Here is a 23,345-nt window from a genome sequence, read left to right on the forward strand (position 1 = left end):
TCTACAGTTTTAAAAATATTATCGATTCTTAAAGATTTCCAGAGGTCATGAAAAAATCTGTTTCAATTAGACGCTAATCACATATGTAAGTATAACACATAAATTTACAATCCAAGTTTAGTGTACACACTCGATTTTAGTTGCTGTCACAGTCAAGTTGGATCACTGTTACTGTAAAGGATCATTAAACTCCAACATATTTATTAGCAATTATTCTATTTTATTCCAGTAAGGATATATTGCAAGGTTAGGTTCAGGTTACCATAATTACATTCACCTTATAATAGTTTAGTAAGCATTAGTAGTAACATAGAGTAAAAACATTCCCCGGATATTGAGTACGATGACACCAGTTTACTGCTGAACTGTTAAAAAGTATATTCAAATCAAACCGAATGTAAGAATAGAATGAGTATTAATAAAAAGTCATTAAACCAAGTAACATGGGACTTTTATTTTACGAGATGTAGTATGTGAGTCAAGTTGCCAGTCATCGTAAGAAGTTGCTCACAAGCTATTTTTATTTCCTGGTGTGCAGTTACTCTTGGTCAACAGTTACAGGAGAGTTGCAGCACACAGTCTAGTTGAGTTGTTGATGAAGAGAGTGTGAAAGTAGTTGCAGTCACAGTTACAAGTTGCTAACGAAGTTTTCTCTATTTCCCTTATAGGTTTCTAAGGCTAAGTCCTTTTTTCCTCTCCTTACACCTTTTATGACCAACCTTAAAACTTGATCACAAAACTGTGGAAGAGTAATCATATAAAGAATAAAAATAAACAATACAACAACAAAACTATTCAGGCGTATTTTCTAGGACAACAACTTAAAACACAAATTAAGAATGCTAAAGAATAACAGGGTTTCACAAATGGAGAATTAATAACAGATGCAGTATTAATAATATAACAAATAAAAAAGAAACATAGAGTCATAGTATGCCAGCGTATATCTGCTTTATTGACACAACAATGGCGTTTAACAGGGTTTGTTTGGGAGACATTTTATATACAGATCGTGTTATCGTGAGCTACGTATTACCCAAAATAATGGCAACACCGCTTGGTTGCGGTTTGCAGGCGGCAGAATTTTTCGTTTTTATTTTTTGAACCGGGAGTCAGCAGACCTCACTTTGCTGTGTTACTGCACGTTGCATTAATAATTTTTGAGCTTTATTTTCGTATTGTTTTCACTATGGCTGTTTATACCCCTTCCGAAAAAGTTCAACTAATTAACTGGTTTTATGGAGGCAATTTGGCAGTACAATGTAGAGATTTGTTTTCAGTGACATTTGAGAATAGACCGATTCCTTGTGCAAAAACGGTTTTAAATGTGATTACAAATTTTGAGACATCTTTTTGTCTTCAAGATTGTAAAAAATGCTATACAAAATGTCAAGAACCACCTGTTGAAGTGGTCCAGGATATAGAACGGCGAGAAGAAATGGTTTGCAGAACCCTAGAACTTGATTCGACACTGTCCACTAGAAGTGTTGGAGAGGAACTGGGAATAAGCAATAAAACTGTTGCTCGTATCAAAAAAAATATAGGTACAAATGTTTCAAGTATTTAAAAACTCAGGAAATATTTCCTGAAGACCAGTGGCAAAGAATCGAATTTTGTGAAACCATGATGAAAAAGGCAAATAAAAACGAATATTTTTAAAAAAAATATTTTGTTTTCTGATGAATCTTCTTTTCCATTACATGGCAAACACATTCCTTCCATTGTTCGTTATTGGTCTTAGGAAAACGAGCACAGAAGTTTTCAGTTTCGTACCTAGTATCCTCAGAAATTGAATGTTTGGGCAGGTATTTTGGGCGACAATGCTATAGGGCCAGTTTTTATTGATGGCACTTTAAACGCCCAAAAGTACCTTGAGTTGCTGCAAAACCAAGTTCTTTCTGCCACTCAAATTCTACCTGATGTAGACCTGGGATCGGTTTATTTCCAGCAAGATGGCTGTCCTGCTCATAACGCGGCTAGGGTAAAAGAATTTTTAACAAATAGTTTTCCTAACTGCCTTATTAGTGGGACTGGCGATATTAAATGGTCTCCTAGATCTCCAGATTTGTCTCCTTCGACGTTGCAAAATTTCGCCTCTATCCGGTTTCCTATAAGTAACGAACGATAACACGATCTGTATATTAATAGAAAATAAGGCACCGGTGAACGTAACAAAGATAACCCATTACCTAAATAATAATACTGTAGCAAAGGTTAAAGTTATAGATCAATTTACTAAAAATATCTCAACTCGAAGAAGAATTAGACAAGCCTAAAACCCTTTTTGTATAATATTTTCATGGACAAAGTTATAAATAAAGTATCAGATCTTTACTTCAGACAGACTGATAACAAATGAATTGATATGATATATTATGCTGAGCAATTATTGTTAGTCAGAAAATGATCTACAGAGACATCTCATGCAGTTCTTCCACGTAATTGGCCCACTAAATATGAACACCTCACTCAATGTTTGATAATCGCAAAAAATCCGCTTAGATGTAAGCTAGTGGTAAAGGACAATTCCATAGAACAAAGGATGCAATTCAGATATCTCAGCATAGATATATAAAGCACTCACGACCCAGTTAATGATCTAAGTCAGATAGATTAATAAAGCATACGCACTATCAGAATGCCTACGAGATATGGTTTACTCAAACTGGTATGTATATGCGCAAAGATAGCAAAATTACAATCCATAAGATTTGTATCAGACTAATCATGACGTACGATACTAAGTCCGTGGGGATATCAATAAGCCAAAACACATACTAAGGATAGACGAAATTAAGACACTGAACACAATAGTGAGGAAAACGGAGAAAAAAAATACAGAGTAGGAATATGAAGGTTAGGTGAGGACCATAAAATAAAATCGAATAAATTTAAAAACAGATGTTAAAAGAGCAAAAAAAAACGAGACTAGACTTACATTTTGTGCAGATTCTAAAAATAGACAAGAAGAACTTATGAGCAACTTAGAAAGGACAACAGTTAAAGACCCCAAGTTACCAAAATTCGACCACAAGGAGTACCTACTAAGAGAGGTTGTTGCCAATATTGTTAAAGAAAATTAAAAAGGTTGAATAGATTGCCGAAATGACAATCAAAAAATGAAGAAAGGGCAATCAATCTTAAACTATGGCAATAAATTTTATACCTAAACTACGCCTGAGAGGAGAAGCTATCGACATACTCAGAATGGTATTATCAGCAAGGCCTATTTAGAACAAGCAACCCATGCCTGATATATTGGAGGAATCTTAAGAAAGACTTTGGTAGCTTCGGGCTGCCTATGACAGTTGTTCTGTACTATTTATTTATTTTTTTGTAATTTATTTTGGATAAATATTCTGTAAATTGTCTCAGAATTAACAGATCGATAGATCTTCAAGAAATAGAAGAAGAAGATAAGCTGTGCTCCTTCCATAAAGATAATAACATATAAATTAATACAGTTCACTAGCACTCTCCAGTCATATATTTTAACGATTGGGAGTCAGAGTGTATTTAACAATTGTAAACAGAGTATCCCCCTCTACTTCGAAAAATAGTAGCCAAAACACATACTAAGGATAGACGAAATTAAGACACTGAACACAATAGTGAGGAAAACGGAGAAAAAAAATACAGAGTAGGAATATGAAGGTTAGGTGAAGACCATAAAATAAAATCGAATAAATTTAAAAACAGATGTTAAAAGAGCAAAAAAAAACGTGACTAGACTTACATTTTGTGCAGATTCTAAAAATAGACAAGAAGAACTTATGAGCAACTTAGAAAGGACAACAGTTAAAGACCCCAAGTTACCAAAATTCGACCACAAGGAGTACCTACTAAGAGAGGTTGTTGCCAATATTGTTAAAGAAAATTAAAAAGGTTGAATAGATTGCCGAAATGACAATCAAAAAATGAAGAAAGGGCAATCAATCTTAAACTATGGCAATAAATTTTATACCTAAACTACGCCTGAGAGGAGAAGCTATCGACATACTCAGAATGGTATTATCAGCAAGGCCTATTTAGAACAAGCAACCCATGCCTGATATATTGGAGGAATCTTAAGAAAGACTTTGGTAGCTTCGGGCTGCCTATGACAGTTGTTCTGTACTATTTATTTATTTTTTTGTAATTTATTTTGGATAAATATTCTGTAAATTGTCTCAGAATTAACAGATCGATAGATCTTCAAGAAATAGAAGAAGAAGATAAGCTGTGCTCCTTACATAAAGATAATAACATATAAATTAATACAGTTCACTAGCACTCTCCAGTCATATATTTTAACGATTGGGAGTCAGAGTGTATTTAACAATTGTAAACAGAGTATCCCCCTCTACTTCGAAAAATAGTGCTACTAGGGAAGAACCCAAGTAGCAATATTTCTCCGAATAACGAACATTATTTAGGTAGTGCTAAACAACCTACATTTAAATCATATAAATGAACTTTTATTCCTTCATAAGGTGAAGGAATACTAAATATTAACAAAACTTTCAAATTTGAATAACGTTAAAACTCTTAAGTAAAATGAAAATCCTAGAGTCATCCTCCACTTGTTTATTAAATCTAATTCTGTTTTATAATTCTCGACATGTTTCGCACCCAGTGATATCCATTATTAGGGAATACTGAAAAGAACTGCACTTGAACAAAGAAACATGAAACAAAAAGACACAGAAAAGATTTACAGTTAATATAAGTCACACTTACAAAAGTTTAAAATCAGTACAAGTTACACCCGCCAGGGTTTGAGTTTATGTGAAAAAAAATGATTTATTTATTTTTATATATATTCTATTGTTGACAAAGCTGAAAAGATTAACGTCAATAATTAGACTGAATAGTATGCTAAGGAAAATACTAAACTTAAACTTAGGTGACATCTATGTTGAGAAGTCCTAAAAGCACCAGGCTGCCTGATGATGTATTAAAAAATGTTTGGTAAAAGCAAGAGGAAAGTAGAAGGTTTACGAAGAACATAATAAATGAGGCGGTTAGCCTAATGATTAGTACGTTGTGAAGGAAAGCAATATTTTAGAACCATATAAAAAAAGAAATTGTAAAAGGCAAGAGGGATGTATTAAAAAACTACGTAGAGTTAAAACAATGTAATTACATTAATGGTGTTCTTAATATTATGATAATACAATAACGGTGGTTGCTTTGTTAGCTTTCTTTACTTCTAATATTTCCAACAGACCAAGTGGCGCACTTAAAAAATTATATGTATGGTCTGTTTGGAAAAAATCAATATTAGTCAGCCTATATAGCTTATAAAAATTTCGGATATGTGGCATTTCAAAAAGAAATATAAAATTTTTTCTTGGAATCAGGCACCATTTACGAAGTACGAATTTAGAGTACGAATGTTTAAAAGTACAAAAAACTAAAACTTCTAAAACTCGTAATTTTTTTTTAAAGAGCTATAAACATATTGTTTGTCCTCTCAAAATAGCATACCCTGTAGGTCGATCTTCTTCGAAAGTTGTACAAAGCTTATTGACCCCCTTTTGGATTAAATTCCTAAAAATTTTAAGTCAATTGAAAGTTTTAAGATCACGCCTGACAGGAATTTAAGATATTTTTCCAAATTATCAACTTTACTGCTATGATGAACTGAAAAGATTTTATATGTTTGTCATGATTGATCTATATATTTACAATGTAGGCAATATTTTATTGTTTTATTATTTCTACAGCTTATATTTAAGTTTAAATTTGGATTCTCGTGATAACCTCGTTAACATTTAAACGATCTGTCCGAGCTTGTCTTAGTTAACTGACTATAGTTAAAGCACGTCATTATAAAATAATGGATTTGTTGAAACAATGAACTAAAAACTTACTTCTTAGTTGGTTAGTAGGTAGTAAAAAGTTTTCCAAGCATTCCAGCAAAAGTTAAATAATCTCGACCATCCTCGTGCCGACTAGGTTGTTCTTGCCAACTTTCTGTTTAGTTTTAATTAGCCTTGTCGAATATTTAGGGCGCGGCTTTCATGTTGCTGGTTAACAGCGTCTTAGCTATATTATAGTTTTAATAAAAGTTTAAGGAACTGTAAAATCAGCTGTTAGTTTTAGGAAATAACTTGCAACTTAATTTTTATTTCGAGAACTTATTAAAAAAATATTAAAAAGTTGTAAAAAATCAAGAATACATTACATGATGATATGAGTTGTATGAAGGTTACGTAAAAGGTATTACGTCTATGAAAAAATTATATATCTTAGTTCTGCATTAAAATTAGGCTTTCTTCTTTACCTATAACATTTATTATATAAATTATACGTTTAGATATTCTTGCTTCTTGGCAAGTGTTCCTAAAAGGAACTTAAGTAGTTTTACTTAGAAAATTTTATTTTACCTTTTACCACTACTTTGTTTTTAGATTTATTTAACTTTTGTCTATCATGTATTATATTTATTACCCTAATTTTTCATGTTTGCTAGTTAAATACTAATATCATTGTTATTCTAATTTTTGGTTCGCGTTATTAGCATTGTCAACAAATCGTATACGCCCGAGGAAATAATGCATGTATGGAGTTTGAATATGGGCTTGAAATAAAAAATAACATATTATGTTCAATTTTTTAATACAATAACTATCATTTATAACTTTTTTATTATTTAAAGGCTTTCTTAGATCATCCAATGATATTTGCTTTAAACAATTGCTTTTTATATTATTTCACCCAAGTGATTTCTTTATTTTTAATTGCTGAAAAGATTTGTCAAATTCTGATATTGACAAATGATTAAGCAAAATCATTAACTTTTCTAAGTACGGAATAGCCTGAAATTTGTTAAATTTTATTTGCAAGGTTTTCTTTCAGGTCACTATAGAAATTATTAAACGCGTTTAAGATGTCATTATTCTCCGTGGTGACACTACCACTACGACTTTGTATTTGACTGGTTTGAGTTTTAGGTTTAGTTTTATTTACATACTTAATTTAAGTAATCCCACAGATTTAATTTTGACGTAGAATTTGTGCTTGAACGTGCTTTTTTTTGCTTTTTTTAATTTGTGTCCTCAGCTAATTTTGCATTGATTATACTTATTTTTAGAATTATGTCTTATTAACTAGCTCTGTATATAATTTATTTTTTCTTGTACAGTTTTTTGTTAATCTAAGTATTTTCAAAGTATTCGTATTCCTTTTAATATAAAACTATAGTATCTTTATAAGCAATTTTATTTATATCATGCAATCTGTATAGTTCATTCCAATTTTTCATTTGTCTCAGGTCAAGTCATAGGTTAGGGCAATTTAAAAAAACGCTTAGTTTCAGATTGTTTTGTACATTTCAAAATCCGACATTTAAAAAAAGATCTATGCGAGTCCTAAAAATAAGATATTGTAAATCTGACTGTAAATCACAATGCATTTTCACCTTTAAAAAAGATATGGTCGAAGCAATTTCCAAAATATGGTTGTGTAATTTTCTTTACAAAGAATTTGAACTGAAATTGTGGTATTAAGACAATATAATTTTATAGTTCTCAAAACTTTTATCTGGTTTATTTAACAAATTAATATTGATGTCTCCGATAGAAATAAATTTTTTATATATCCTACATTTGTCTACATAAGTATAAACGTTGTTATTAAGAAATTTAAAAAAGATAAAAGGAGAATTTTACATTTTTGCTACTATCAGTAACCCCATAGTCGACTATAGTTCACATTGAAATTAACTCCATATTAAAATTACTCATGGCATGATACATTTATATGGCTAAATCTTCTTGGTGGAAAGCATTAAGTGACAAAATTCAAGAAGAGACTAAAAAGTAGCAAAGTGCTTTGGTGGTAATTATCAGAACTGCTGAATCACTAATTTAAACCAAAATGGAGCGTCGAATCTCCTACAGGTTCTAATTAAAAAAGGATGCGAGTTAAGATAACTGGAGTACTCCAAGTGAAGTTTCATGGCCTTATTGGCATTTAAACAAATTTATAGTAAAGAAAATAAAGCAAGGAGAACTTACCAAGTTTGAAGAACACTAAAACTTCTACGTGAAGTTTAAAGATTACAAAAACAGACTTTAACAGTATACGGAAATTTTAAAAGAGAACGGTTCAAATTTCATGAATGTCTTTACAGATCATAGGACCGTTTAATCCAAACATAAAAAACTGAATGGTTTAATTTATTATTTAAAATTTTTAGCATGAAAAAGTAATAATGCTACAGCATTTTCCTTATTTTTTGTGCCAATTAAAATAATTTTCCTTTTTTCCAGGCAGTTGCAGTATATTTCTAGCCTCTTCTGGTCAGTTAAGGTTAGTAATCGTTCCTTACATTTACTTTTAAATAGAATAAATATCTGGATAAAATTAAAAATATTAATTTCTTCCACGCTTTTAGTTAAAGATTTATTTTATTTCTTTTGGATAGTAAATTTTTATCAGCACTTAACATTAACAAAAACAATTTTCTACCAAGATAAAATAAAAAAAAAATCGGTAATAAAAGTCATTATATGTATAATAAATGAATATTTAGATTTTTTTTTGTAATTATCATCAAGTTTTAATTTAATTTATTTAAAACACAAACAAAGGTCATATTCTTTTATAATAAATCATAGACAACTACAGTTTATTAATTCATTAATATATATTTAATTTTTAATGGATATATGCTGGTTTATTAAGGTAATAAAAAGTAGAATCGTGTCAATTGATTTATTTTTAATTTTTAATTCTTGTTGTTTATAGCACACATATTGCTAAAAACTACTCTGTGGGGGTCCATACCAGTCTACTATTTATGAAAAGTTAAAAAAAATCACTTTAGTATTAAAAGAAAAAATACATTATTATAATTATATCAGCATTAGATTTTTAAGATTTATTGATAGAGTAAAATTATATTGTAACTATAATACATATTCCAAATCTGAATAAAATTAAAATATTTTTTAAGATAATTAATATTCTCTAATGCAAATGTATTTTTTAACATCCCTGTGATCACTTAAAGTTAGTTATTGCAGTCTATTTTAAATAATTTTCAATTTTTGAGATGTTTTATTTAAAAAAATATATTTTTTTATATCAAAAAGTGTTTTTTCGAAAATTTAAAAAAAATGCATTTTAGTTAATCTTTTTTATGCAGTTAAAGTTAATTTTAAAATTTTCAAACATTAGATAAAACATTGTAATTTTAAAAAGCGCCTAAAATAACTTTTAAAAAAACCTGTTTATGCATTTAATCATTAAAACTTCTTATTATGTATATAAAAAAAATACGTTTAAGGGTTTTTTTCTTATAATTTTTATCAGATTTTCTACTCTATTTAAATACCTGCGATAAATGTAAAAATTACTTAGTATTTCTTTATTAGCAAAAATATCTCTTTCTAATATTTTTTTCCTCTATATTAGTAATTTTATTTCCTTCTCCAGTTGTCTTCCTACTTACACTAAAATGCGTATTATTCTGATCAAATACAAGTATTTATCATCTCATTCAGTATATTTAAGTTTAATTTATATTAAAATTATTACAAAAATAAAACTATGGCATTGATTTATCCTTGATTTTTAAATTTTTTTTCGTCATCAATCTGTATTTTTTAATTATATTAATTTTCTCAAAATACATAATTTATTTAGTTTTTAAGACATACGTGATGTCCCAAATTTAATAGGTTTATTTCTATTTATAAAATTCTAAAAAATATATATTTATTAATTGTTTTTTACCGTAAAACGTCAGTGCTAGAATAGAAATTTTTAGAAAAAAAAATCTACCAAGTCTTTTCACTTTAAAAAGCCTCTGTTCATACATGTCATATATTAATTGATTATTTTTATAACATAAAAGATATAATAAATGATGGCAAAAATTATTATCTGAACTAAAATCAAAGGATTCCACGTTCAAACTCCATTAATTCATCTTGTAAAATAAGTAAAGCGTAAACTGTGAAAGTACTTGAAAATTCTATTTACGCTAAAAGTTTTAGAGTATACGAAAAGTTACTAAGTTAATTACTGAAGAATTAAAACGACAAGCACAAAATTCACTTATCTTATTAGTTAGTCGACGGGAGGGCCTTTAAAGTAACCTCAAACCTTAAGGGAGTTTAAAAACATTTTAATAATATTTATTAACTTATTAATCTACTTGGCGTGACAGTTAATCAATTTTGTGGTTGTATTGTTCATGACTTATTTCTGAGTAGCAGCTTGAGAGAGCACAATAAAAAATATTATTAAAAAATTTTCATATCCATTAAAGTTATGCACTAAATTATAAAATACTTACATAGAATTTATTATTAGGTTTCAATAATCAAAGTATTTTCTGGTAATAAGGTAAATACTAGACTATAGGGCACAAATTTGCATTGCTATAAATAAAAACATTGCAAAGCAACTTTCCCAATTTTAAGGGCCATTAGACGATACCCAACAAAAAATAACAGCGTTGAAACACATGCTCCAATTCCTAAGAAAACTCCCTTTGGGGTAACTTCTGGCATCACGTCCCTAAGGGTGCATGTGTTAGGGCAAAAACCGCATAAACTCTCCGATTTGTGACCACAGCTCTGTCCCACTTCCTTCCTGGGTTCAAACTGCAATTTTCTTACGGCCTCTTCTACGACCTATGCTTATTAAATATGCATGTTTGAATGTATTGAAACTAATTTTTTATATATATCTAGTATACCACTCATTTGTAAGTGAGAGTATCATCGAGCACATTAAAATATATCAAGGAAAAAGTCTTCTAAATAATTTTAATAGAGAATAAAAATAATTTTATGTAACCTTAAGTAAGATAATTCTGCAGCCTGCTTCACAACTTATATCCAAGAAAAGAATATTCATTTAAGTTATATATTATAATCTTAAGGAATTCCATATAATTTAATGTTAAGGTTAAATAATTCTATTAACAGAGCCCTATAGCCACATTAACCCTCCGAGTTGCTACCAACATCTTATCCCACTTCCTTTCCGGATGCAGGCCACAATTATCTTGCGGTCTGTATTAGTACCATATATATACATATATGGTATTGTATAATATACAATATATTTATATATATTACTATTACGAGGTTTTAAAGGCATGGTTGAAAATTTACAATTATTTAAAAACAGTTTAATAATACTTATTTGTCTTAATAATACATTTTTTGAAATATGTAGTATAACACTTATGTATTTGTAAGTAACTACAAGCTCAGTAAATTAAAAGTAATAAGAAAAAAGATTTTGTATCCATTTAAATCATGCATTTTATTATGAAGAAATGTTGTACTGACTGTGACATCTGTTTATGCCTATCTGATATCCAGTACATATTAAATATGTTTGGTTAAAAGTGAATACCCTATTAAAACGCAACATAGGTTCAATCATTATTAGTCAAATTATTAATATTGCTTCACATAAAAGCTCAATAAAAATATTTTTTCTTATTTTAATTTTATGAAAAGCTAGAATATTTTATTTTAAATATTTAATTTTGTCGAAGTAAAGCTACGAAAACGCTCAAAGCGAGATAGAGTTTATAACAGCAAGACCGGTCTCTAGTTCTCTTTTGATCTTGAACCTTCTTTGTCTTTCTATTGCTCACGCTTGGTATAATGAGAATGCATTTAAATTTTTATATTTTTATCTTAAGGACTTTACTTTACTTGCTTTTAGTGAGACTAACGAGCAACATACTACACAACAAAAAAGCGGGTAAGATTATGTTTTTGTTATCGTATACATTACTGTTTATATTAAAGTCCTCTCGACAAATGGTAATAAGTTCCCACGTCGACATTTTTCGGAATACTGTTTTTTTTACCTTTATGAAAATTACATATTTTTATCATTTCATTTTTCTACAACTGTCTAGATTATTTAAAAATTATGTTTTTCTTGCATACTTTCTTAATTACAGTAAAACATTATCATTTCATTAGCATTTTATTATTACTGTTTAAAATACTTTGGACTTTTAAAATTCCTTTAAGGGTAGTTCATTTAAAAAAAAAAATCAGCTTGAAGTTATATTAAAACTATACTTCCTAAAATTAATTATTCTTGATGGGGATTATTTAAAAGTATGCTTTAATACCCTTAAAGAAAATACACTACAACTTTTCGCTAACATCCAAGCTAAGAAATTTACAAAATATTAAAATATTTACACAACCTCTTGGTGCACACAATTAATTCCTGAAAATTTTACAGCAGAGTTGAGCTTGTTTCGAAGTAGAGATTATAAATTTGAAATTCTAAAGTCTGAAATATAGTTTCAAATGCTTTTAGCAATATATTTTAAACATGGCATATTTGAGAGTTATTTTCATATTGAAAATTACGTAAAAGGGTTGCCGCGTTATAGTTATATACAAATTTAATTTTAGAGTGATTACATAATATTTTAATTCCAATAAAGGCTTGCCTGCATATTGTACGGTAAAATATTGAAATTGGTATTTTAAATGAAATATTATTATTTTTTCAAGCGATAAAATATTAATTACCACAAAATTCTGTTTTCTATTTTAGGCATGGGCTGTAATACTCTATGTACATTGCGCTACAAATATTAAATAAATAAGCCAATAAAGTAAAAAGCGGCTGAAATTCATTGTTCATATTTTTTAATATTCCATTTTTGTTTATTTCGATTTGTAAACCCCATTGTTCGAATAATTGCTTAATAAGCTATTAAAAAATTAAAATTTATTTATTGAATAATTCTTTTATTGCTGTATTGTTTTTTTTGCGCTTAATTTATTATTAATGTATGTGTTATCGAAAGAACGATGAGTCAATCAAAGTTAATATTAAAGGTTTAACCTGAGAACATTGAAAGGCCTTTCAATGTTCTAAGGGTTTAACGTGAAAAAATACACATAATTTAAATGTAGATGAATCACACGGTTTTGTAATGCTTCTGAAATTAAATTTTCTTTAACAGTTAATGTATTTTTGAGAATTATTTAAAATAAATAAAAATATTAAAAATTATGTTGCGAAAAGTGAAAAAATTATTAAAAGAGAAAAAACAAAAATTTTGCTTTTACAAAAGAAAGTTAAAAAGTTTGACGTCAAATATTATTCAAAATTCCAGCTGATAATAGCTTACAGTGCCTTAAATTAATAAATAAACGATCGAAATAAAAAAGAATGTAATAAAGCGCCCAAAAGGAAAAAAAAGTTCATGAAGGTACTCAAAAAAAGAAAGGTTTTATTGTATTAAAAAGTGGCAAATATTGAGATCTTGATCATTTTTATATTTACAACGCTTGGTGAGACTTAGTTGACTGTACGATCATTCTCCACTTTGTCTATCTATTGATGCAATCAATTCAGAATTATATTCTAGTCCCATCGCATTCCGATCTGTGATAATGTTGTCTCTCTATTTCTGTCTGCCTATAGTTCCATACATAAATTTAAAAATATTATGCTAAATAAACTGCAGATTTTTAATTTTTCGGGTATACCCTTACATTATTTTTTTAAATTTAAAACAATTTTTTTTTTTTAAATCGATATAAAAATTTTATTTTAATACTTGAGAAACTCTGCTGGTATAACAGCCTGTTCTTGATATTTTGTTACTTTTGGGTTTTTAATAATTTCTTCGAATGTATTAGTGTTCCTCTTGTTCTGCAGTATGGTACTTGGTTATAGTTTGTTCACTTTGCTCAAAATACTGCTTTCAATAATGCACTTTTTATTTGTATTGGTCGTTATGCAACCATATTCGGTCTTAAGTATGGTTTTCGTTCTAGGTTTATTTACTGTTTGAAATTTCTTTATAAAACTTTTTATACCGGTTATGTTTACTATCTCATTCCATTTCTTCTTGTTTTCCATGATCATGTTATTTCTTCTTTGTTCCCAATGTTTTTTAGCTCTTTTACTTAGTTTGATATATAATCATATAGGACTATTTGTCGTGCATGAGTTATTTCCTTTAAGATCTTTATACATTCTTATTTTTCTTCTTTTTAAAAAATTTTTTTTCCACTTTTTTTCAGTATCATTCAACTGCTTACAGATGCAAGCAATATCCCATTTTATTTTTTTGTTGTATTTTTTGCAGTTTTCAAGAAGTGAGTAGATTTAAAATAATTTTAAACTACAATGGTAACTTTATAATAAATTAATTAAAATATTTGAAAATAATGAAGCCCATAATAAAATGTCAATAATCATTATTTGTAGTGATTTAACATAATTTTCATTAAAATCATAAGACACTTATTAACGCCGTTATAAAAATTCAAAGCAAAAAACATGCACAACTAAAATGGATACGATTATCTTTTCTCTTTTTCTTAAAAGTATTTTGTTCGGTATAATGTAGTGAATTTTATAAGGTTTACTTATATAAATTATATTTATGTGACCGGTTTAAATATCTTTACACTAAAAATATACGACTATTATTTTTTAATATTTTAGTCCTTAAAAGTAATTCTTTATGTCTTTCAGGTTACTAAAATCATATTTTAGATAATCAAAGCCATTCTTGCTAGTTTCGTTCTGGATGTTAAGGGATTTTTCTATATCCCTCTGCCGTTAAAATCATTTTGCCTATATCACGTTTTTAATACTATTAGAAAATTAACGAGTTGAGTTATTATTAATTATTTCAAACATGCATAACTTAAATGTATAAGAATTGTTATATTTTTTTTAGTGCGTAACTTATAAGATATAAGAAAATTGTAAGCTGAAGTACGATGTAAGTATAAATAATATGTAATGATAACAATTTAATACTGACATGCGTACACTCTTACATTTTGTACAATTATAAATTATGGGAATAAATAAGAAAAATTAAAATATGCATAGCCTAAAGATATGACTCTGTCTCTCTTTTTTATACTTTTCTACAATTTTTAATCCCTTCTCTACAATTTATTTTCTTAAAAACATTTTATATAACTGTTTAATCCAACGGCATTTTAAGAATGCTTTTAGCTTATGATGAAGTTAAGCATTTTACGTTAAAATGATTCTTAAAAATTTCCATTATGTTCATTATGAAGTGTATCAACTTATTTTCCCGAAATGTTTTCAAGTATAAAGGCTATTTTGCTATAAATAGTAAAACGTTAAAAGCCTTAATGGAGAGAACTTTTCCAGTTTTGTAATTGCATCAACTCCGTTCACTTTATTTTATACTGAATACATGCATCAATAAATAATATTATAAGCAATTTCCTAAGATAATATTTTAAGTACCATATATTCACTTTTTTATATAATTTTACAACGTATATTAAGCAAAGACTTAATTTGCCTTTATTGCCCTTTTTTGCCAACGGCTTGCTCTTTTTCGCCTTGCTTCCATAATGTTTTTATCCCGCTTTAAAAGTCGACAGCGCCGCTCAAGATTTACACATTTACCTAATGGCTTGTAAGTTATTACGGTATAAACATGTAAGATTGGCAGATACCCGTATATACGTTGTCAATGGTACGGAAGCATTTTTTTAATATAAAATGATCTTCTTAAAAGGCTTTATTTTTTTTAAAACGAACAGATAAGGGTTTAAGGATTTTCATTAGTTATTTAGAATATTTTTTAAGTAGTTTTCTACAAAAGCGTAAAATAAATTGATAATTTTCACTATTAAATATTGAAATTTTAAATTAATTTTTTTAGAAATTCTTGAAACACTATACCTACTATCGTGATGATAGTAAATAGAGTATAGACTAGTTAAACTGTCTGATTCCTAGCTTTATTTGACTTTTTTTTTAAATTAAAGGCATATTTAGTGGCTTTTGATAATAATCATACCAGTAAGCACTTTAAGTTAAATTCAGTTAAAAACTTCGTGTTGCATTAGTGAAAATTCTAAAAGTTATGTACACTGTTTTGTTTTTTTTTTAAATACTTTGTCAAGTAAATGAAATTTTACAGTGTTAGGATACAAGAAGTCAATGCTTATATACCAAACCAGACCATTATCATTATGTGAAGTTTAATTATGTATATTTTTTGATAAAAACTTTTTGTGAATTCATATCTTGTTTGTATTTTCGTGCTTTTCGACTTCATACGTATATATTGTTACAGGCTACCCAGCTAAAAAGTGCTGATTAAATTTCTAACGATGATAAAACTGTGACATAATAAATTGTTGCAAACATTATTTTCCACAGCAAAAAGCAAAATCTCATTGCTCCATATGAACTTGGTTTAAAAATGGATTTTTCGTGTCAATGTGTGGTTCAACAGAATAAAACAGCAGTATTTTGTGGTAAATTGATGGCAACAAACTGTTGAAAATAAAAATGTATGAAGGGTTAAATGGATTTTGTTGTTTCTATATAGAGTCAAAGTTTTTATAGCAAATGAAACTCAGAGCACTGGGTCTATTTAGGCGTTGCATGGTTTTTATTTAGTGTAAAGAATGGTTTGTAATAGTAAGAGATGGTTAAATATAGGAATATATATACTTTATTGTTTTATAGAGTCAAAGCTTGCAAGCTAAATAACCCTGTTTACTTAGGTTATCTTTTTTTTATAAATTATATCTCTTATATTCTTATTTATTTGAACCTTATCATATACTATTAGCATACTATAAGAACTTACATCAAAATCGTGAATTTTTGCGAGTTACAAGTTAAAAAATAACGAAATTACAAATTTATTGATTGTTATGTCAACATGTTATTCAACACAATAAAATATTGTTGCTTTATGATAAAAGCATGGCAAAATAAACTATTCAAAATAAAAGAGAGAGTTAAATTTATTTTGTTATTTCCCTACAGACTCAATGTTTACAAACTAAATAAAGCTTTAAGCATCATGTCCATTTAATTTATGCTTTATATTTACTATAAAAAATAAGCTCTTCTTAGTCCTGACTAAATTAAATCGTATATTAAGTTGGTCTGGATTAATGACTACTGCAAATATGCAAAATTATAATCAAGCCATAGTTTTTTAAACTATTAAGAGTTAAAAAGCTCCTTAATTTTTGACAAATTCTCTAAAAAAATTCATCGAAATGACTAGTATTTAAAAAAAAAAACATTAAATTTCGTTTAAGATATATTTTAAATTTAGTAGATTTTAATTATTATTTTTTTTAAATAGTTTAAGACTTAAGTAGAAACAAATTAGATCAGTTTTGCTGCTTGTTATAATTATTTCACAAAACTATTTAAAAGAAAAATCTAATAAAGTTTCAAGCTTGAGCCATTTCCATTCTGGTTATGCATAACTTTTTGTTTTTAGTATTTGCTAGGTAATTGAAACTGGATAAAAACAAATACTTTAAAACTAATCTTTAATATAATTTTTAATTATAAAAATTTTAAAAAGAAAACTCAAATTTCCTTAATAATTCCTTGAAGTCACACTAATATTTAAAAAAGGAATAAGTAAATTTAATTGTTGAAAAAAAGTTAAATTTTTGCTTTAAAACTCTATGAATTATGGTAATTAAGAATGGAAGACAGAAAGGAAAGGAATTTATAATTTCCAATTTTAATTATTATATTTTAAGTCAGCTAAACTATTTATACTACTTGTCACAGTAACAATCTCTTATAATGTAATATTAAACAGAAGCAAAAAATCTCTTATAAATCATAGCTAGTAAGGTTATGCATTTTCTATAATTTTGGGTTTTTTATTTGGTTGAGAAAGAAACAATCTTAATAAAATAAATTTTTTACTCAGTACAGTGGGCAAACTAATTATAAAAATAGGCTCTTCTTTGTCTAATCCTATCACATAATACGTTTATTTGGAATATATGAGTATATGTAAACAATACGCACCTTTAAGATTAGTATAGACTTTTATATACACGCAGCAGCTATAAAACTTGAAATTAGATCAAATTTAAAACTTAATTGACAATTAAATTAAAAAACATCTGTCTAATCTTTTTCTGCCCTTCTTTGGATTTTGCTTAAAAGAGACAGATGCGTCTGGAAATTAAAAATATAGGCTGGTGGTTTCCGACTGAATAATATCACTATCAAAGAGAAATATCTCCTTCTCGGATAGAAAAGAATCTTAGATAATCTTGTAAAATACACAGATTTCACCTAATAATCTAACAAAAAACCAGCCTTTGGTCAACTTTTAAAAGCAATCAATTTACAGTTTGACTTTGACTATATAATTATGTCGAAGGCACTATCATTTTGTTCTAATTTCTCTTGGAATATATTGATTACATTTGAATTATTTTTTAAAAAGCTTAAAAAAGTAAGCTTTAAAATTTAACTTGAGCTAGAAAATATAATTTCTAGGCTATCCTATATATACTATATGGCGGCCTATAAAATGGGACACCATTTAATGTTTTCGATTCATACGAAATTTTTCAAAAATGATATATGTGTTAGTGATTTAAAAAAAAGTACATTTAATTTATGTATATTATTTTTTTGTAAAAAATATCACTGCGAAGTATGTTAAATTTAGCAGCTTTTGTAAAAAAAATAACTAAGAGTAAGTCATTTTTATTTTCAAATTTATAATTTTTTTAAAGTTTCATTAAACAAAACTTCAAAAGTCAGAACGTATTAAAATAAATTAAAATAAACAAAAAGGGATATTATTACAGGCAAATTTGTTAATCATAATTAATACAAAATTAAATAAAGTCATCATCCTATGAAATAGAGGTAAAGAATCTGGGCAGAGTTTGTTAGGTGATAGAGCCTCTATTAATAAATGCCGTCTCATTTGTATACCCAGTAAGATTTGCAGTCTGCGACTTTTTATCCCTAGCATTGGATTTATTATTGTTGAAACAAAAATTTGGATTTAAACCTTGTAGATCTATAGAATTAAACCTCCTTACTTACACGGACTTCACGTTGGATGTATTGGAGTAGGATTTTTAGATGGTTACAAAATACATCGATTTCTCCAAGGCATTTAATAGAGTCCCACACAACATATTGCTTGAAAGCTCTATCAATCTCATACAGCTTAAGCTGTTTAATATTGATAGAGCTTTGTTTTATTAGTTTGGATGCCACTTATCCAATAGAAGGCTTATGGTTTGAATAAGTGCTTTTTTGTCTAGGGTAATTTGAGTCCTATCTAGTGTTCCTCAGAGCTCGAACCTTGAATCACTCTTTTTTAATGTTTTCATAAATGATAAAAATAAATGTTTTACTCGCTGCAATTGTCTGCTTTTCGTAGATGATTTGAAACTAAGCTGTTTTGTCAAATCATAGATTATATTGCAAACAATCATAATATAAACTCTAGAAAACTTACTCGATTGGCGTGAAAATGAAAAAATGTATGTCTCGCTAAATTTAAATCTATGAGCTCGTATCGCACTAGACGTTATATAGAAATCAATTATAAGAATAAGTAATACAGTCTTAAAAGAGCCTCTTTTATCAGAGATCTTGGTGTTGCACTGCATAAAAGCTTCCACTTTATTGTTTATTTGGGTAATGCTGTTATTAGTGCCTTTCAGATGCTTGGACTTATTAGAAGAAGCACCCAGGAATTTATCAATATATGTATATCTTCACCTAGAGTATGGATCTTGTATCTGGTCTCTATACTACAGAATATTAATAGCCTCAGATTGGTTGAACACAAGTTATTAAAACCTGTAGCAAATTAGATAAATATTTTAGATTATTATAAAAATTCTTAAATACTTTAATTGCTACAAAAAAGATATCTCTTAAGTTTTTATTAAAGCTTCTCATTTACTTGAAAAAAATGCTTTGAATATTCCATCAAGACCTACAGGAGGCAATATTAGTTTTTACTATCCAATTGATCAGAGTAGTTAATCAACATTTTTAAATTGACCTCTTTGGTTCGTTACATATATTCCTGAGGTAGATACATATCAGAATCTATTGATATTGTCATTGTTTTGTTATGTTTGGTTTATTTCGTTATTAATTTAATATTTTATAATTAACGCTGGCGATTGATAAATAAAATTATTCCTGTGTATAACCCAACCTAATTCTTATTCTGTTATTGTTCAACTAAAGAAATTTGTTATGTGGAGGGTTCGTTATAAACATATATACCCGGAAAATAAGAGACATTTTTATATAAACTGATTTAGTTGCCAAGGTAAACCAAAGAAACTCGATAATATACATAGTTGCCTAATACCTTAAATACATACTTATGGATACATACTTTATGGAACACGGAATATGAAAATGTACAAAATCTCCTTTCATAGCCAATTTTTTCTTTAATTATTGATCCCTATTAATTATTTTTATTGTTGGTTACTCGCATTCGCTCTATTTTTTATTAAGCTTACTGATTACATTGAAACTTGTTAAACTGTTCAATTATCAATCACTCGCCTTTTATCGCCCTCCCTCTGGCAGTTTTACCGGCATGCTGTTTTAGATTGCCTTTAAGAGAAACATCCACTTTCTCTTTTCTTTGATGCACACCTTTACATCAATTAAATAAGTAACAAGGCGGTAGTTTCTCTATTTCTGTTATTTTTAGGTAAATATATTTATTCGTTATAATGTTAGGTATACTTGTCCAGTCTTGTCTAGAATTTTTAATTATTAGTTTTCAAAAATGGGCTAAAATGTATTTATTTAATTTAAATATTCATTAAATCCATTATGTCTATTTAGGTTATGCATATTTTTAAAAATTTCTAGTATTTGCGATAAAGTGATACTAAGCGAGAAATTTATGATGAAAATTAAAGTTTGTTTTGCCCATTACAAATTTCTAGATTAATAGCTACATAACAATTTATAAAGCTTAATTGATCTAATTAGACAAGAAAAATATCACTTCAGTCCCATTCTCTTCTAACTATCGGACTCAGATAGGGATAAATAAATGAGAATTCAACTTTTCCCTCAATTTTCTATATCATGGTTTTATTTTATTAATAGTATATGGATCGTCTGGAAGTAGTGCTTTTTAGGTTTAGTTGCTCCAATTATACAAGAAAAATATCACTTTATTCTTATTCTCTTCTAATTATCCGACTGAGATAGCGATATATAAATGAGAATTCAACTTTTCCCCTATTTTCTATATCAGTTCCCCAAGTTTCTTCAAAAATTCCTTAATACAACACTCGTTATTTCAAAAAAAAATTCCAAAGGCGGAAATTTGAGAGCGACTTTCGTCGAATTTTACGCTGTGCCAGCCCATAATTTTATATTTGGATTTAATGATTGTCGAGGAAACAGTAAAGGGGATATTTAATGCTCTTTCTCGGGTCAATCAATAATGACGTAAAAGTAAAATAAGGACATCGCTTTTATTTATTGTCCGTATAAAGATCATTCGTAAATTATTATTATTAAATTAATACGCATAAAGAGATTTAATCCTTAATGCTGCAATCCAATAAAAATTAAACAAAGTCTTAAACATCATTTCCATTCAAGTTATGCTTTACTTTTCATTTTTAAAATTTGTTAATTGCATTTAGGTATACATAACTTTTCGTCTATAGTATTTGCCAATAGGTAGACACTTTGTCTGTCCTTCGTTCGCATTAAAGTCACTGAGTAAGTGACTTGGGTATTGAGTTGTAAGATTATTGTTTGGAGTGCTACTAAGTTCTTCATAAAAAGTTTTAATTCCTTGATCACTCTTATCTACAATTTGCGCGTATATTTTTATAAGACTAACTGTTATTGTGAATGCGAAATCGATTACAGATTTATCTGTCAACAATTATCGCTATGCCACATCTGCCATTTGGTTTGTTATTTACAGAGATATATATTGTGCCGTTTTTAGTTAGGCATTTGCCTGAGCCAGTCGACTGGATATTACTAACTCCAAGCATGTTGATTTTTAGCCTTTTTATATCTAAAAGTAGATTATTGAGTTTTCCTGATACAAATATGCTTTTTACGTTCTACGTAGCTACTTTTATGGCTCACCAAGTGATTTTTGCACCCTCTAACCATCCAAGGTCTGTCGGAGTTTTGCTTAATCATGATGGATTATAATTAAGCCCTAATTTCTATTGCGTGTCATTCTAAATACAATTATAAAAATTAGGTATAGAAATAAGTAGCAGCCAACTAGAGTTCAAAAATGGTATGGGCACAAGGAAAACAGTGTTTAAAAAGTACTATTTTTATGCAATGATGTTTGAAGTTAATATAGATCCATTTCTATTAAAATTTTAAATTAAAAAAAAATGTATTTTGTCTTTTTTCCTTTTTTAACATTTAGAGTGAATCGATCTTTGAGGAAGCCTTTGCAGAAGGAGATAGAAGAATTAAAATAAACGGTCAACAATTTAACAATTTCAGATATGCCAACGATGCAGTAGTAACAACAGACATCATTGAAGTTCTGCAGAATCTGCTGCAAAAAGTAAATGACGCCTTTAAATAATATGGACTCAACAAGATTTTTAACAAAACAAAGTATATGGTTATTACAAAATAATAAATGTAGACGTAAACTTAAAAATTGATAGCATTTTAATTATGAAAAGAATTCTACATTACAAATATTAAGGCACAATAATAAACGAAACTGAACTGAACAGTTACAAGAAATAGAATCCAGAATAAGGATTACTATAAAATCTCTTATCCAGGTAAATAAATGTCCCTGCTGCTAAAACATAAACTTAAAATTAAGGACAAAAATACATCCTTTACATTCGATGCCTCATATTTTTAACCTTGTTATAATATATGGTGCACGGACACTTAAAACAGCTGAAATAAACAAACTGGTAGCGTTTGAAAGATGGTGCAATTGTCGCAGGTTCAGGCTAACATCAGTTTAGAGTTAGAAACATCGAAGGTTTACGTCGTATGGACACATTAAAAAAAATGAAACGCTAAAGAAAAAGAAACTTAAATATTTTACAGGCATTATTGGAGGCTCAAAATACCAATTGAAGCAAAATATTATAAGAGGAAAAATTCAGGCAAGGCATTGTCAGGGTAGAAGAAGAACTTTATGGCTGAGAAAACTTAACGAGTGGTTCTCAATAAATAAAGTGCGCGTAGCTATTTTGATAGCCAACCTCCGAAGAAGTACACCAAGGAGAAAAAGATAATACTGGGTAAAAGAATAACTTCTAGGGTGCTTTATTATTAAAAAAAAACCTAATGAGGAGTTCTCGTTGGCCTATGTACATATATTTGATGGCAAATAAAATATTACTCAATTTCAATTTAATATAAAATGTAAAATTAAATAGACTGTCTCTTACTTTAACCATTAAATCCAATTAAGTTATGCCTATTTTTTTAATTTTCAGTATTTGCTACTGCTGCTAATTTTCGGTAACGCGTATTGAGTGAGATATTTTTCTAAAAAATTAAGTTTTTTTTCCTATTATCTTATCCTAAAT

The 23,345-nt window shown here is 28.2% G+C and overlaps 1 protein-coding gene across 1 annotated transcript in view; it reads left to right on the top strand.

Moving 5' to 3' along the window:
• Window positions 1-23,345, top strand: part of LOC126735075 (neuroligin-1-like) — a 545,354-nt gene that overhangs the window by 53,080 nt on the left and 468,929 nt on the right. The window contains exon 2 of the mRNA XM_050438970.1: window positions 8,259-8,298. The gene's annotated coding sequence lies outside the window, so the exon portion shown is untranslated. The remainder of the gene's footprint in view (window positions 1-8,258; window positions 8,299-23,345) is intronic.

Source organism: Anthonomus grandis, chromosome 4 (assembly GCF_022605725.1).
Source record: "Anthonomus grandis grandis chromosome 4, icAntGran1.3, whole genome shotgun sequence".
Classification (NCBI taxonomy): Eukaryota; Metazoa; Arthropoda; class Insecta; order Coleoptera; family Curculionidae; genus Anthonomus; species Anthonomus grandis.